The 15,468-nt window shown below is 36.3% G+C and overlaps 1 long non-coding RNA gene across 1 annotated transcript; it reads left to right on the top strand.

Annotated features, from left to right (window-relative positions):
- The first annotated feature begins 12,862 nt into the window (after positions 1-12,862).
- On the top strand, positions 12,863-13,665 carry LOC133838360 (uncharacterized). The gene is made up of 3 exons (XR_009893938.1): positions 12,863-13,063; positions 13,141-13,308; positions 13,381-13,665. It is a non-coding gene; the product is annotated as an uncharacterized LOC133838360 (long non-coding RNA).
- Positions 13,666-15,468: the final 1,803 nt, after the last annotated feature.

The following is a 15,468-nucleotide window of genomic DNA, read 5'->3' as shown; positions in this document are numbered from 1 at the left end:
CATATAATTTTTGCGCATATATTTTGCGCCTTTGATTTTTCTACCATTTCCGTCGCACTCTTTTATTTTTTCCATTTTTTTTTTTTGCGGGTACTTGTGGGCACTTGTATTGACTGTGGATTGAGCTGAAAGGGCGAAATTCATTTCAAATAAGAGGTTGAGTGAGGAAGACGACACTGAGACTGCCAAAAAGGGACAAACTAGAATTATTTTGTACTTGAGTCTGAGTTTCGTGGGTCTGCGTGCTAAAACTTTGTTTTTTTTTTTGTCGAGTATCCATTGGAACGCATCCAAATTACAAGTTTTGCCCTCATTTCAATGCAGCTGCATAGACAGCATGGCAATGTTGCTGTGTCTGGGATCAAGAACTGTGTTTTGAACTGAAGTTAGAGCAAGGCGTTTATTTGTGTAGTGCATAGTTTGAAGTCTTTTTTCATGCAATAAAGTCGCCACTCTATTAGGCCACACTCAACATAGAAAGACAAAGAATTATATTTAGGGGTTCTAGTTAATGAAAGTTTTGTTTATGAATATTGTTCTTTAAACAACTAAGCAGCGAAGTAGAATATACTCGAGGAGAAACTTGAGGCAAATAATTTTCTAATAATTCTTTGATATTGCTAATAAAAAGTTCTATTAGAATATGAATATTACAGTGGAGAAGGGTATTATAATTTTATGCCTGGAAGAAATGTATGTAACATTCAGTATATATAATATATTCTTGATAAGCGTCAAAAGCCGAAACGATATAGAGACATTAAGAGATAGAGTTATCATTCTTTTTCTATTGCTTTCAATTTTGTTCCAAAACTTTGACACGCGCAATTCCGCCCCTGCAAATCGAATAACATGCGTACTTTTAAAGCTAGAGCCGATTTTTGGTAAGTACAATACTGAACATTTGATTGCGATCAGATTAAAATTGTAGAAGTTATTTAATATTATAAATTCTTTTGAATTTGTCTTCGCAGCTTTGGCGGACTATCTGGTATATTTAACAATCGATGGTAAATTTTGCATGCAGTACTATATAAATATACCAAACGGCATGTTTGTTAGTATTTTTGGTATATTAATTCGGTATATTTTAAGAATGATACTGCGCGGTTTTGCTTTTATTTAAGATAAGTAACGGATATCTCACAATCGATCACACCCAAGATAAGCTTTCTTAGTTGTTTGAATATTGGTTTATTGCTTACGAATAGTGTTCTAACATTTAAACAACTAAGCAGCGAATTTGGAAATACTTCGGTGGAAAACTTGTAGTAAATACTTTTCAAATAATTCTTGAAACATACTTCTATTATAACTAATAAACACAATTGAATTTTGCAGTCTATATAGAAATGTTGTGCTAAGTTGAAAATAAGTAATATTTATGTGGCAAATCCTTGCCAAATCCTGGACAGCGTGTTGTGCCGCAATGAAGCAATCAATCACGTCGCAAATCGCTTTGGTGTCGCAAAGCACCGCTGGGCGAAGACTTTTCGCCTTAGGAATAATATCCATCATTGCAGTCGCATCCCAGTCGCCGTCGCAGTCGCAGTTTCAGTAATCGTCTTCATTTCCAGCGTGCATGCCGCGTCGGAGACGCCTTTGATGCCCCAAAACCCAGGCCATGACTCAGAGTGTAGCCAGAGTGTAGGAAAGAGGAGCAGGACCAGGGAATGGGCGAACTGTCTGCTTATGTGTGTGACGACTCGAGTGCGGAGCATAAAGTCTCGTCTCCATTTCCATTTCCATCTTGCAAGAAGCTAGCTTTGCTAGCCTGCTGCAATCTCTTGCTGCGTAATCACATTCAAGTGCCCCTTTTGCTCCACCACCAACAGAACCAACAGCAACGAGAAGTAAAGCGATGCGCTCTCCACATGTGAGTCGCAACGACGCCGAAGCTGTGCCGCATATAAATGTTTGATTTATGAATCCAAATGCTTGAATCGCAGCCAAAAAGTCTTTGCCAGTGCCATTGCAGCTGCCGCTTGCCTTTGCCGTTGTTATTGCAGTTGTTGTTCTTAGAGTGAAGCAGAGTGGAGTGGAGTGAAGTGAAGTGAAGTAAAGTCCACTGCATAGAGTCGTATTCGATTGCAATGGCCCTTGCCTCTATGAGCATAATGGCGGCACTTTGAGCCACCGACACTGGGCAGCTTATCCCATCGATGCATTCAGTGCATCGCCAATGACGCTGACACTGACGACGACCACGACGACGACGAGCACATTATCATTATCAGCGATACGAGAACCGACAGCACCTTTTACCTTCCTAAACCCAAAAGGGGTTTTGCCCCTGTTCGCACTCAGTTATAAATCCATTCATTGCCACACTAAGCTGCGAGGTGTGCTTTATGCCAATGCATTCTTTATGAATCTTTTCGTACTCGTATCTTATGGATGCATTTGCAATCTGCTGGCCACGTTCTCTGGGTAATTTTGTCAGTTGAATGCAACGACTATTGCGGCATTTATAGCTCGTTAAATGCCAAACAACTTATTTAGTTTTATCAGAACTATAAGCTAAGAACAGTCTTAGAATGCGAAAAGACTTTTAAGAAAGAAAGTTCGCAATAGAATTGAATTAAATTCAGTATAATATTCTTTCGCCTTCATTGTCGAAGCCTATCTTATCGCAAACTAATTTGTTAACATATATCTTGATTATCAGAGCAAACACAGCACATCTCAGCTTGGCAAATTCACAGTCCATGAAACACTTCATACATACAGAGCGTCCCAATTAAGTTCGAGTTCTCATCTCACAAAAGGACTCATGAATAATGCATAAAATAGTGGGACAACCGAGTCGAGTTCGAGTTAAGTCGAGTCGAGAGTCGACTAGAGTTGACTTCATTGAATGAATACAATTACAAAACTTGCGTATGCATTGTCCAAACACAAAGTTTTCCAAGTTTTTGCTTAATAAATTTACGAGCTGAACTTTACGCCAGGACGCCAGGATGAGCAAAAAGTAATCACTTAACTTTTCTATACTCGCGCGTAGAGTCGAAAAGTCTTTGGCTAGTTTACTGACTTAATCATCGTTCGCCAATAGCGAAGGCACAAAAAGGATTCATTACGAGACTGCTGTAACTAATTTGCCAACATATCGGCGGATCTTCTGGTAAGCAACAACATCACGAGCTTCCCATCATCAGCTCAGCCATTTGCCAGCTTTGCCATTTGGCAGTTGCCAGTTAGCCACCCGCGTGGAAAGCAATAAAGCAACAGCAGAAAAGCAAAAAAGAGGAATAACAAACTTAAATAAACAAAATGTACTCATTATTTATATTCGCGACGAAAAAGAATAAAAATCATGGAAACAATCTGTGAGACAAAAACTTCACGATATACAGGGTTATTATTTTCACATTGAAAGATTATTATAATCTAAGAATTATTTTGTATAATAATGGATTCATTTTACAGTGGTTAATAACATGATTTAAAGAATTTTATGTTCTTTATAATATTTTTCAATGAGCATTAGAAAAATGTTTGTTTATGAATTATTTCAGCTTTATTATAATTGTTATTAAATTACTCACAAAATTAGACTATTCTCAAATTAACTGCTTATTAGAAATAAAATATATATTTATACCTACATATTTGTAGCTTGAAGTACATTCTAGGGATTATGAATATAATTCATTCGTTTTACTAATGAAATTATAATCACATATTTATACTTTGCTTATAAAAATGATATAACCTTTAAAAGTATGAAATGAACAGATTGTAAAAAATAATGTTTATTTATGTATCTTTTTGTAGCCTGAAAATAATATTTATAGATTATGAATATAATTTACTTACTTTACTTAAATGGTGCTTAAATTCCAATCATTCAAAATTCAAATTAGAAATTAGAAGTTATAAAATTACCTCATAATTAGATATTATTCTAAATTTCTAGCTCATAATTCTTATTAATACAATTTGCTTAGATTACCAAATGAAATTTACATTCGTTCTATTTATGTTTTGATCACCCTGTAGCTTGGCACTGAAATATGCTTAAAGTTTTCTTTGCCACCAGACAATAGACGTAAGCAAGAAAAGCGCATTAATTTTTTGCTGTGCTGCTGCTTTGCTGCTTTGTTCGCTCGTCTTTGCATCGTCTTCTGCACGCACTTAAAAATTAATTTAATATTCTTGTGTATCCTTTCTCGCATGTTCCTGCGTCATGCTGCCAGGTTGCTGCCAGGCTGCCACCATTGCTGCTTCATTCTCCTGCTCCTCCCAATTTCAACGAGACCCAAGTACAAAACGCCGCTGTATATCATAAAATCCTCCTCAACACTCCGCTCTCCACACCGGCAAGCGATTGTTAAGCCCAAGCCAAGGATGAGAGCATCCTGTATTGTTCGTGCTGCTGCTGTTGCTACTGTGTTGTTGCTGCTTAGCTCGCATGGCGGCTGTAAATATAATTACGTCGGGAAAATCCGATCCTTGCAGGATTAATTAGCGCGCATTATGAGACGCACTGTCGACATCGAATGGGGACATGGCAAACGAAAGGAAAGGAGCACGAAGCACGCAAAGGAGATGAAGCAACCACTCGACTAATTTGCTGCCTGTGAACATGCTCCTCGGGTGGAGAGAAACAAATGGGGGGCACAGTAGCATTTTGGGGGGTGTTAACTAGCTCATAGACCGTAGTTTGGCTATACCTCTGTGTATACATGTGTACGTGAATCGCGTTGGCAAGCCAAGGTGTAAAAAAACAAATGGGATACATTTGCTACTAATTAAGAATCCATGTTTAAAATATGCTCCTCGTTCGCTTTTCGAGTGCTTCGAGGTGAATGTCTGCCTCCAGAACGTGTGAATGTGAGTGTGTGCATTTCAATGTGAATGTGTGTGTGTGTGAGTGTGTGCTGTGGTTGTGGTTTTGAGTTGCAAGAAGCGGCCATAAAAATATAAGTAGAACATGGCGCATAAATGTTCAGCTCAGCGGGTGGAAGCAAGAAGATTGAATGACAGCCAAACCACCTCAATTTCACCTCGTTCGCAATCATCTAATGTGCAGGTTTTAAATTACCAGAAATTCAATCTTCCGACAGATACGAAAATGAAACGTAACTTCAAAACAGATAAGCCGAAATTAAACAATACATTTTAATTAACAACAAACATAAATGTCTCAATTACGTTATATAAATTCTATATTTATTTTTGGATAAAATATAAATTAATTGATTGTAGAACTTACGAATTCAAATATCAATTACAATTATTACTAATGGCATGAGAACTAAAATAAGATAGATAAGTTTAATCTAAATTTATTTAACTTAGTGCATATTTATTTTGATGTGTATTTATTGTTTTTAATACTTTAAGAGTACATTAAGAAAATAAATCATTAATTTTGTTATTTTTTTATCCATTCACCCATTAAAAACAATTTATTAAAAATCGAATTAATATTTATTATTTATGATTTTGAGCTAAAAGTTATTAGTTATAATAAATGCAGTTTTCTTGTTGTACATATTTATAAATCTATACTGTTCATTAAAGCCTGAAAAATAAATACAGTATAACGTTGAAATTGATTTGGCAATAAGACTTACAGAAATTATTTCGTTAATCTTTTTATTATATATACAAATAAATACACATTAGTAATTAGAGAGTTCAGCTAAAAAATATAAAACAATAATTTGTAGTATTCCCATTATAAATATCAATTAATGGTGCAACAAGGTCATAAGCTGACAGTTTTCACACCTACTACAAAAAACTATAACCTTTTGTGGCTCAAATTCAAATGTCAACAAATAAGTATAAATGTAGAAGGACAGATTTGATTCATTCACTTGCAAAGTGACAAGTGAGCAAAGCAACGTATAAAACAATGGACCCCAAATTAGAAGTGGAGCCGAAACCAAGTAAATTCTCGTAAAAGTCATAAATGGCGCAATAACAATAAAAATTCCGGTTGCAAATAAAGCTCACAACTTTTGCGAAGTCAGTCAGAGTCGACGATTGCCGAGATTCGCCAATTTCCAGTTCCAGACCCGCTTTCAGTTCAAGTCCCAGTCGCTGAGCTGTTGCTGTTGCTACTGAGCTCAACATGTTCATAAAACTGAAACTGAAACTGAAACTGGTAGCCTGTTGCTTCCTGGAGTAGAGCAACCAACTGTTGAGTGGATTTTACGAGGCGAGTAATGACGTCATAAAAATTAACAACTTCATGGATAGAGAGTATCTTCTCTTTTCTCCTTTACTTTTTTTTTTTATATTATTTGTGCTGCTTGCTGCCATTTGCATTGAAATTATTTGAATGTGTGCCAGCCACACTTTCGACTCAAGTCAAGGAAAATTGTTGAGCACAGAGGGAGGAGGGGAGGGGAAGCAGTAACCCGTAAGGGACATCAAAATGGAGGCGACAATCATTAGCTGGCAATCGCGAGGGTCGCACCAAGTTGTCGTGCCAAATTCAAAAGCGAATTCAATATGAAAACGAACAACTGTAACTGTGCGAGCGAAATTAAAATGCAATCAGACGAGGGGCTCAAAAGTTTGCACAGTTTTTCCTGAAAATTTATTTGCGTGCCAAAAACAACAAACAGTGCAGAAGTAAAAGCAAAACTGCAACCAACTGCAAGGTGGAAGAAGAGGTGGAAGAGAAAAGGCAACTGCGACGCAGCCGGAACCGGAGTGTGGCAAAATTGCGTCGGAAAATTTACCGTCGAAACGAATGAGCCAACGGATACGGCCAACAATGCACACATACAAACACAAACACATACATACACAGTCTGCAGTCACAGGAGACACAAACACACACATACAGTTGCTCTCTCGATGTGTGCGTGTGCGAAAAGCAGTGCGAGGGTCCAATAGCCAAGCGAATATAATTTATTCGATCTGTGATAGCAACGGCCTCTGTCCGACATGTCTCATAAAAATTGCAGTTTAATTACTCCATCGACAGTATCAATTTAGCGAAATCTTTTATTAGTGCCGCAGATGGATTGCCATCGCGTTAAAGCGCCATCTGTAGTCAGTTAAAGGTAAAGGATTGTCTTGTCCTGACATCGTCCTCGCGTTGTGTTGTTGAAAGGGCGTGTATTGCAGTTTTGCATAGCAAAATTTATGATCTCCTGGAATGTTTTTGAATTGTTCCTTTGCTTAGCTATATTGGATTGATTTTATAGAAGATTTATAAATATTCAAAGATGTTTTTATATAACAAAAAAGGAAATTATTGGATATTAGAGAAGCAAATATAATTGATGGTATAAAAACATGGGAAGTTTCTTCGTTTAAAAGAAAAAATCTAAAACATGATGTATAATTTTAAAAAAAATCTAGACAAACTAGAAAATTATATAAAATAGGATAAAAATAACTATAAGCAATATTAGAATGGCTGATCCCTTGGTAGAATTGAAACAAAATTGTTAATTTGCGAGAAATAATACACTCAATACAAAATATATAAAAAAATAGATTTATGAAAATTCTAAGATATTTTTATATCAAATAAAAGAGAAAATTATTAGATATTAGAGAAGCAAATATAATTGATGGTACAGAAAATATTAAATAATTAATATAAAAGGTTCATCATAAATATTAGATTCGAAAGGCTTTTTTAATTGATATTACTAAAATTGATACTTAAAAGTTTGAGTAAAGAAATACTTTTAATGGGAAAGACTAATGTCACCTTCTCTAATGAATAAACCTTAAAAAAAATATGTATACTATACAAATTGATAATATTACATGAATTTTGTAAAATAGAAACTATGAATTGAAGAGAAAATATAAGTTGAATATTTTAAAATAAAAAAAAAGCGAAAATATGAAATCTTTAGAAAAAAAGATTGATCACATATTTGCGGGACAGATCTCTTCGTTGAACGGAATAAAGAAAACAACGCATTGAAGAAAAACTTACTCATCAGCAATAGAAAAATAACTTTGTATTCATTGGATTATTTAGTTAGTTTAGTTATTTAAACTATTGGACTGTCCTTTAGCGAATCTATATCGCTTTCCTTCTCTGTTGAAGGATCTTCTCGTTGTTATATGCCATAGACGATTTCTCAATATTTTTGGGCCGCGCCAACTGTCGCACAGCTGCTGACCCCCAATCACAAGCCGAGTGGCAGAGTAGAAGTGTAGTACTGTTGGACTAACCTCCACTTCGTGCCGCCCACTTGGCAGGCCAGGCGAGACCCAGGCCAGGAGCTGCGTTGCACGCCGCACGCTGCACGCTCATCCACAAGATTTATGTATCTCAAATATGTGTGTGCGAGTGCAAATGCGAATGCCTATGCAACTGCCAGCTGTAGCCAGCATGGCAGCAACGTGGCATGAAGCGAGAAGAGGGGGACAGAGAGCAGAGCAGAGGAGAGGAGAGGAGAGAGTGTTGCGACGCTGACTGCTTCAATTACTCCAACTCCAACGCCAAATGCAGTCAGAGTCAGAGTCGCATCTGTAACTGTATTTGTATCTGTAAATAAGCGAGAGCGAGTTTTGCAAGCAAATACGAAAACGAAAACGAATGCGAATGTTTTGTTATTGTGCCGCGCTTTTTAAATTTACGTGCGGCAAATGCAACATACTTCACTTACGGAATTTGCGTTAATGTGAATTTGCAGACCACTTCAGTTTGGTCGCCTCTCTGACCCCCACCGCCAACCTCCAACCTCCCCCGTTGCCCTTGCCCTTGCAACTGCCCCATGGCGCACTGCTTTCAGTTTGCATTTGCATAGTCGCATAGTGGGTCAAATGTGAATGGATGACATTTTTAATTACATTAATCTTAAGTAACTTGCTTTTATAGTTTTAAAAAAATTTCTATTTAGGTTTTCGCTGGCGCAACCAAGACTAGCAAAACAGTTCTTATACTTAAAGTAAACTATAAACTTAATCGGAAATATATACTAAAGTTAGTACTCATAAATTTGTAATATATCTTTGAAAAATTGGTAATTTTAGAAGTAATGTAAATGAACAACAAAATAAAGTAAATTTTTTTTTAAATAAACAATGTTAGAAATCAATTGATTTAATGTAAAAAAAAGGAATCAAAGATCTAAAATAGAACTCGTTAACTTGCTTTATGTTTATACATTTAAAAGAACAGCATAATTTTTTAAATACAATAAATTATTGACAATATAAGAATGAAATTTTTCTTTAACATCTACAACTTTTAAGTTTTTTTACAATCAGGTTTCTGCGTTTTTTGCCGCCAGAGAGAAACATCTACAAGAATTTGAAAGGTAAAAACAACATTTCTGAACTCTAAGTTAAAGTAAAGTTAGCCTATTGATTTAAATAATATTCAATATTTATTCATTTGTTTAATAGTAACTATAACAAAATATGTAGTCAAGATTCTAACTAATAACAATATGAAAAATTTAATATCTAATTCTTTTCGTTAAATGCCACATAAAAAGATATTATTTTTTTGATCTCGTAAAAGCTATGTATTCAATATTTTGGCTTATATGTTAACTATATAAAAAGATTGATATTTAACTCTTTTCAAGCCATGCCAATTTTGGTGTTATTCCTTTATGTAAATGTATTCAAATTTGTTGCAACTACAGAAAATGTTCAATAACTTCGACCTTAAATTGTTTAAATTTTGTGGTTGTCTCAGTGTACGTTGTTCGAGGGTCGCTGGCTTAGGGAGACTGAGTCTGAGGTGTGTGAGCCTCTCGATGTGATGCAGATGCGAATGTGGATGTGAATGTGAATGTGAATGCAATGGGCACAAGTGCAGCGGCATTGACTTTAACAAATGCACTATGAGTGCATGTTGCTATTGTTGTTGTTCCAGTTGTTATTGTTTTTGTTGCTGTTGTTGTTGTTGCTGGCCTTTTGGTCGTTTTTTGCGCTGCATCTGCAACCCAATGACAGATACAAGGTACATTTTGTCGGTGTCTGTGTCTCTGCGTCTGTCTCTGTCTGTGGCAATGCAGATGCAGACGCAGGCTGCGTCGGAGTTCCCAAACTCCTCCACCTCGAATGCAGCTCATGTGTGCACACTCACATTTCTCTGTATGTGTTTGTGTGCGTACGAGTGTGTGTGTGTGTTTGAAATGTACGTCCGTACGCAAATGCAGCCATGATTTATGATCTGAAACAATATTGAGCGCCCGAAAATTTATGGAGTGCTCCGCTTTGCAAATAAAACGAAATAAAATTTTGTCAGTTGTATTTTTCGTTTCAATATTTCTTGCTAGTTTGTTGTTGTTGGTGTTGTTGCCGTTGCAGTTGTTGTTGTTGTTAGTGTTGTTGTCGTATTGTTTTTTATGCCTTGCCTTCAAAAACTGACCATTCATCCTTTTGAGGCCATTCATTTCGCTCTCGATTTATTTCGTTTCCGTGTGTGACTATGACGGTAAAAGCGTTTCGCAGAAGTCTGCATATTGCACATCCCTCACAAGTAGATCCCCCATATTCTACATCAAGTCACTTTAGTTGATTTAAAATAGTAAAGGCGTATCTACCTACTCACGAAAGTTAAAGATAAACTTTACAATGAGGGTCGTCACCATTATAAACTAGATGACTAAAATTTCCACGATAAAAGAAATGTTTACAATATTAGAGGCAACAAAAAATTAGCAATCTTATATTCACATTTCAAAACACTATTATAAAATAGAATAAGTAAATAAAACGATGCTAACATCTTTCAATAATTGCCTAAGAGCATAGACACTTACACAAATGGGGAAATTTAATTATTTACTTCATTATAACATGTTTTTGAATTCCTAAAATATTTAAAAATTTAAGTTGCAAATTCAATAACTATTTATTGAATATTTAATTCATATGGCCAAACAAAGCAACATTGATGTGATGTCTAACTGCTTTCTTAGGTAATCCTCACTGTCATAAAGGAGTCTAATGATAAGACTGCGATTAAGATTGGTTCTTTCTAACATAAACGAAGAAGCTCAGGAAGAATAGACCAATGAAGCGTCAATCGAACATTTGAATCTTGATTAGATGCACTAATTGTTACTATACTTTTGGACTTTCACACCAATAATGAATAATCGAAAGTACTTTTCTTTAAGATTTTTGTATGATCAGTTAAAATTTTAGGCCAACGCATTATATTTTGATCGGAACCATTTCACTCAATGGAGAGATGAATGCTATAGAAAGCGGGAAATATCACTCTGAAGAATATTAGCTTAAGCATCAGCGTCTTGGCAGCCATCAAGGTCAAGGTTACCTGTTTAATTGGTTACCGCATTCACTATCAAATCTTCTTCAACGATGAGCAACTCTCGGACAACTATGAAGTCATCAAGCAACGTCATACCGCAGACACGCCCATGATGCGTGTTTCCTACACCAAGATGATGGATTTGCTGAATTGAGCAGAAGATGAATGAGACCTTGGGGGCAGAAATGAAGCGCAATACACTCGATAAGATGGACGGACACTTTAGTTATGTCATCTAGTTAGTAGTTGTGTAGTAGCTGAGATACTTTTATCTTTTTTTAATTTTCTTATAATTTATAGTTATTTGCTGCATAACATTTAATGTATTCATGTTATCGTTAAGTATTGACTTTGTTGTTCTTCCAAATTAGATAAGACGAGACATGCAGTTATTTTATCTGTAAATAGCTTCGTTCCAATTGAGTTGAAAGTGGGATTCAGACTGATACTAACGAGACGAGGATGGAAAATTGTTGGTATTCCTTTGCAACTGACAACTGCTATAAAGGAGCATAACACATACTCATTTATCATCTTGCACACGCAGTGCGTTCTCTGGCAATCGATTTGTGCTCGATTTTCGAGTCTTATCAACAGCAGCTGGAGGTTGGGGGAAATGCTTCGCAGCATGCACAATTGAATGCCGTTACGCCTACTGCTCAAAATGGCTGCAGCGAAGCGAACGCTGGCTTAGGCAAACACTTCCTCCTGCCAAAAGGACACGCTGGAGCATCGTGCGAGAAAATTGGGTTGCCAGCATATCTATCAACAGCAGCACTCCGAATTGGATTTGGATTGTGAATTTAGGCGGAGGACTGTCGACTGTTGAGTGCTTAGTACCGGCTGCAGCCAAAAACGCGGATGTTCCGCAGCGGATAGACGCCATTTTGTTTTGATTGTCGACATATGGCAATGGATCTTGAAATGGGGGAGTCGAAGACGAAAAAAAAATAGAGTCAAGCCTGGCAGTTTCTATTTCCATATGACAAATGCATTCAACTTGCCACTCCGAACGTGACTTTAGGCAAATTCTTTAGAATGTAGACTAAAATAAGATTGAGCTCAGTTTAAGTGTCACAATTCCAAAATAGGAGTGACACAGTTTTAGTATTATATAATTTAATTTAAAAGATTTTATATATTTCGATTTAAAATTTACTTAATCAAACCAACTCTGTTGAAACACCAATATTTTAGATGTCTAAGTATAAACAAAACTCTTTGTTCTGAAATCCATTTCATAATGAAAATACAATTTATGGAACTTTGGGAATAACTAGAAAATACATTAAAATATATTTTTGAGTTACAATTCAAAATGTTAAATATGAAAAGTACTAAATTAAATGATATCTGTAAGTCAATGAAATACATAATGCTGTTATTATTAAATACTTTCTGATATATTTATTTCTTACCTTTATTCAATCCTAGAAATCTTTGAGTTTTTTATAACAGGGAGCTTAGAAATGAAGAGTCCATCACTAATGTAAAATAAATATAAAGATACATTTTTAAACACATAAATGGAAGTTTATTGACAAGAATAAAATTATTCAAAACAATTTGTAGTTAAAGTAACTTTTTTAACTTCATTAAAAAGCGAATATTGTATGCAATTGATTGAATTTTTTTCAAAAACTCAGCTGAAAACCCGTAGAGTTTGACATTGGCAACACATGTCTTGCTGTATCGATCTGAATATTCATTTCTCCTACGGCATGTGAGTGGTTCATATGCTGAGTTTGTGTTGCATGCCACACTTGCCGCTGTCTAAGCATCCTGTGCCGAATGTCATAAATCATAAAAGCAGACAAAATATTCGCCAGGCATAAGGTAAGGAAAGAACAACAACACACATACAAAACAAAAAAAAAGGAATATAGAACCGAAATTATGTTTTTTTGCTCCAGATATGTCGCCGCACTAAGGACAAGCAGCCGAGCAACTCGAATTCGAGAGGCAGGCAGAGCCCTGAGGCTGTGTGGCAGAGTCTTGCGAAAATGCACGTGGAGTGCGTAGTTTTGCATATGCGACGGACGCAGGACGAACGCATCATAAAACAACAAGGACAACACACAGTGAAAATATTTACAAAAAAATTAAAAGCAAATGCAATTTTGCATTTTTGTATTTTTTGTGTCGCTTCGCAGGCGGCGTATAGTTATGATTTATGATGATGCAAACGGAACACAACACAACTCAAGTCGCAAGTCGCAAGTCGCTGGTCGCAAGTCTCAAGTTGTGTAACAGCAGGACGAAGTGAGCTTAGGATACTTGAGAGGCTGATGCCTAGCATGCGGTCGATGGGTAAGTGCCACATGCATTCGCATCCGCATCCGGAACCGCGGTGGGCAATTAAAAGTCGATGCGATAATGCCACCAAAGTGCAATTCATACATCGTTAAATGGGGAAATATTCATTGAGATTTCTCCACACACACATACACAGACACGCCATCAAAGCCACTTGCAGCTAATTTATTATTAATTGAATGGAAAACGAAACTCCTCCAACTGGCAGCTGGCAACTGTGATGCGAGTTTTATGTTCTATTTATGTTGTGCAAACGATTCCCCATAATCGTAAAAATATCAAAACAAATCGTTAAAATCGATCGTCGTCGATTGTCGTCAATGCGAGCAGCGAGCAGCATCCACGATTCACATTCTCATTCACATTCAGATTCACATTCACTTGGGGGGAACGAACGGCTTCATTTGCGGAGTTTGGAGCCCAAAGCGAATGTTTCAGAGGACGCGTGTCAATTGAGTTGTGTGTTCGCTCCCGCGCATATTTGTATTCGATATTGAAAGTATCGGGGTGTGTGTGTGCGTGAGTGTGCGTGTGTCCATAATCATTGGCAGCCAGAAGGAGCTCATAAATTTAGTGACTTAATTAAGTTGGCATCACTTGAAAATTGTTTGAATTCTCTATCTCTGCTGCTCGTTTGTGAATGTGCTTTCCCATTTGTTGGTGCTTGAGTGTGTGTTTAGTTTACATTTATAGATAATAATTGTGTGCGCCCATTATTGAATTCATATTGATTTATAATTATTGAATTGCTTCAAGAGTTGCCCTTTGACAGGGAAGACATTTACCATATCAAATTAGCGAAGAAAAATAGAGAGAGAGAATTGTATAGAATATTTTGTATAAAAATAATATATCATATTTTTAGCTCTGCAAAAGAAAAACATATTTTAAATTTACTATAGTAAGCGCACTTTATTTTGCAGAACAATTGGCAAAATTCATTGGATCAAGTAAATAAAAAATATATAATATATGTAACACTTTAATCAAGTGTTGTTAGGCACTTTTTTTGTGTAAACATATTTCCAAGAACTGCCTACAATTAACAATAATACAATCGATTTTAGATTCTCCATATGCTAAATGGTTTTTTGCTTTCGAACTGCATGCGATTTAAAAAATTCAGCCGCTATTTTCAAAATAAATAATTAAACAATGTGAAAAGCATCAAATTTTATACATCGAACGATTTGTTTATTTGTTTAGCGTTTGAAAATCTTGAAAAACCAAAACAACATTTAGAAATATTCGCAGCAGGCGTGATCTGGGAGATTAGGAGACCGAATGGCTGCCAGTTTATGTTTTTACTTCATTCGTTTTTTTTTTTTTTTGTGTTTTGTTGGTTTGCTTGAGGTGCCACACGATATATGTTGAGGGGGCGCTCGAAGGCGGCGTTTGTTTATCCAAAGGGGGTCGACACTTGGCTGCCACATGCCCCACTATTTGTTTTTATAGACTCATTTTATGTGCTCAACACGAAGTGGCGTTTGTTTATTTGCTTCTGCTGCTCATCTTCGATTGCTCAACACTTGTTACGTTACGTTAAGTTGAGGACGGGCCATGTTTACGACTAGTACAAATACGAATGTGAGTGAGTGAGTGAGTATAAGTGTAACTCAGAGTCATGCTGCACACATAATAACCATAATAATAAGAATTAACTTGCTCATTACCCAGCAACAACACACAAAGGATTGCCACAGGGATAGCTGTAGAGGATATTTAGAGTGAGACTGAGACTGAGACCGAGAGTGTGACTGTAACTGTGTGAGTCTAACACTAACAACATTGTTGGTTTGGCCAGACAAAAGCGTCATAAAGACATCATAATTCACAGGCTGCTGAAAGGATAAAACGGACACGAACACGAACTCGCAACCGACTTTGGGCTTGGGCGCAATAATTAAGTAGTTTTCTATGCAAAA

This window comes from Drosophila sulfurigaster, chromosome 2R (assembly GCF_023558435.1).
Source record: "Drosophila sulfurigaster albostrigata strain 15112-1811.04 chromosome 2R, ASM2355843v2, whole genome shotgun sequence".
NCBI lineage: Eukaryota > Metazoa > Arthropoda > Insecta > Diptera > Drosophilidae > Drosophila > Drosophila sulfurigaster.
The sequence above is the reverse complement of the archived record's forward strand: the minus strand, read 5'-3'. Positions and strand labels throughout refer to the sequence as shown.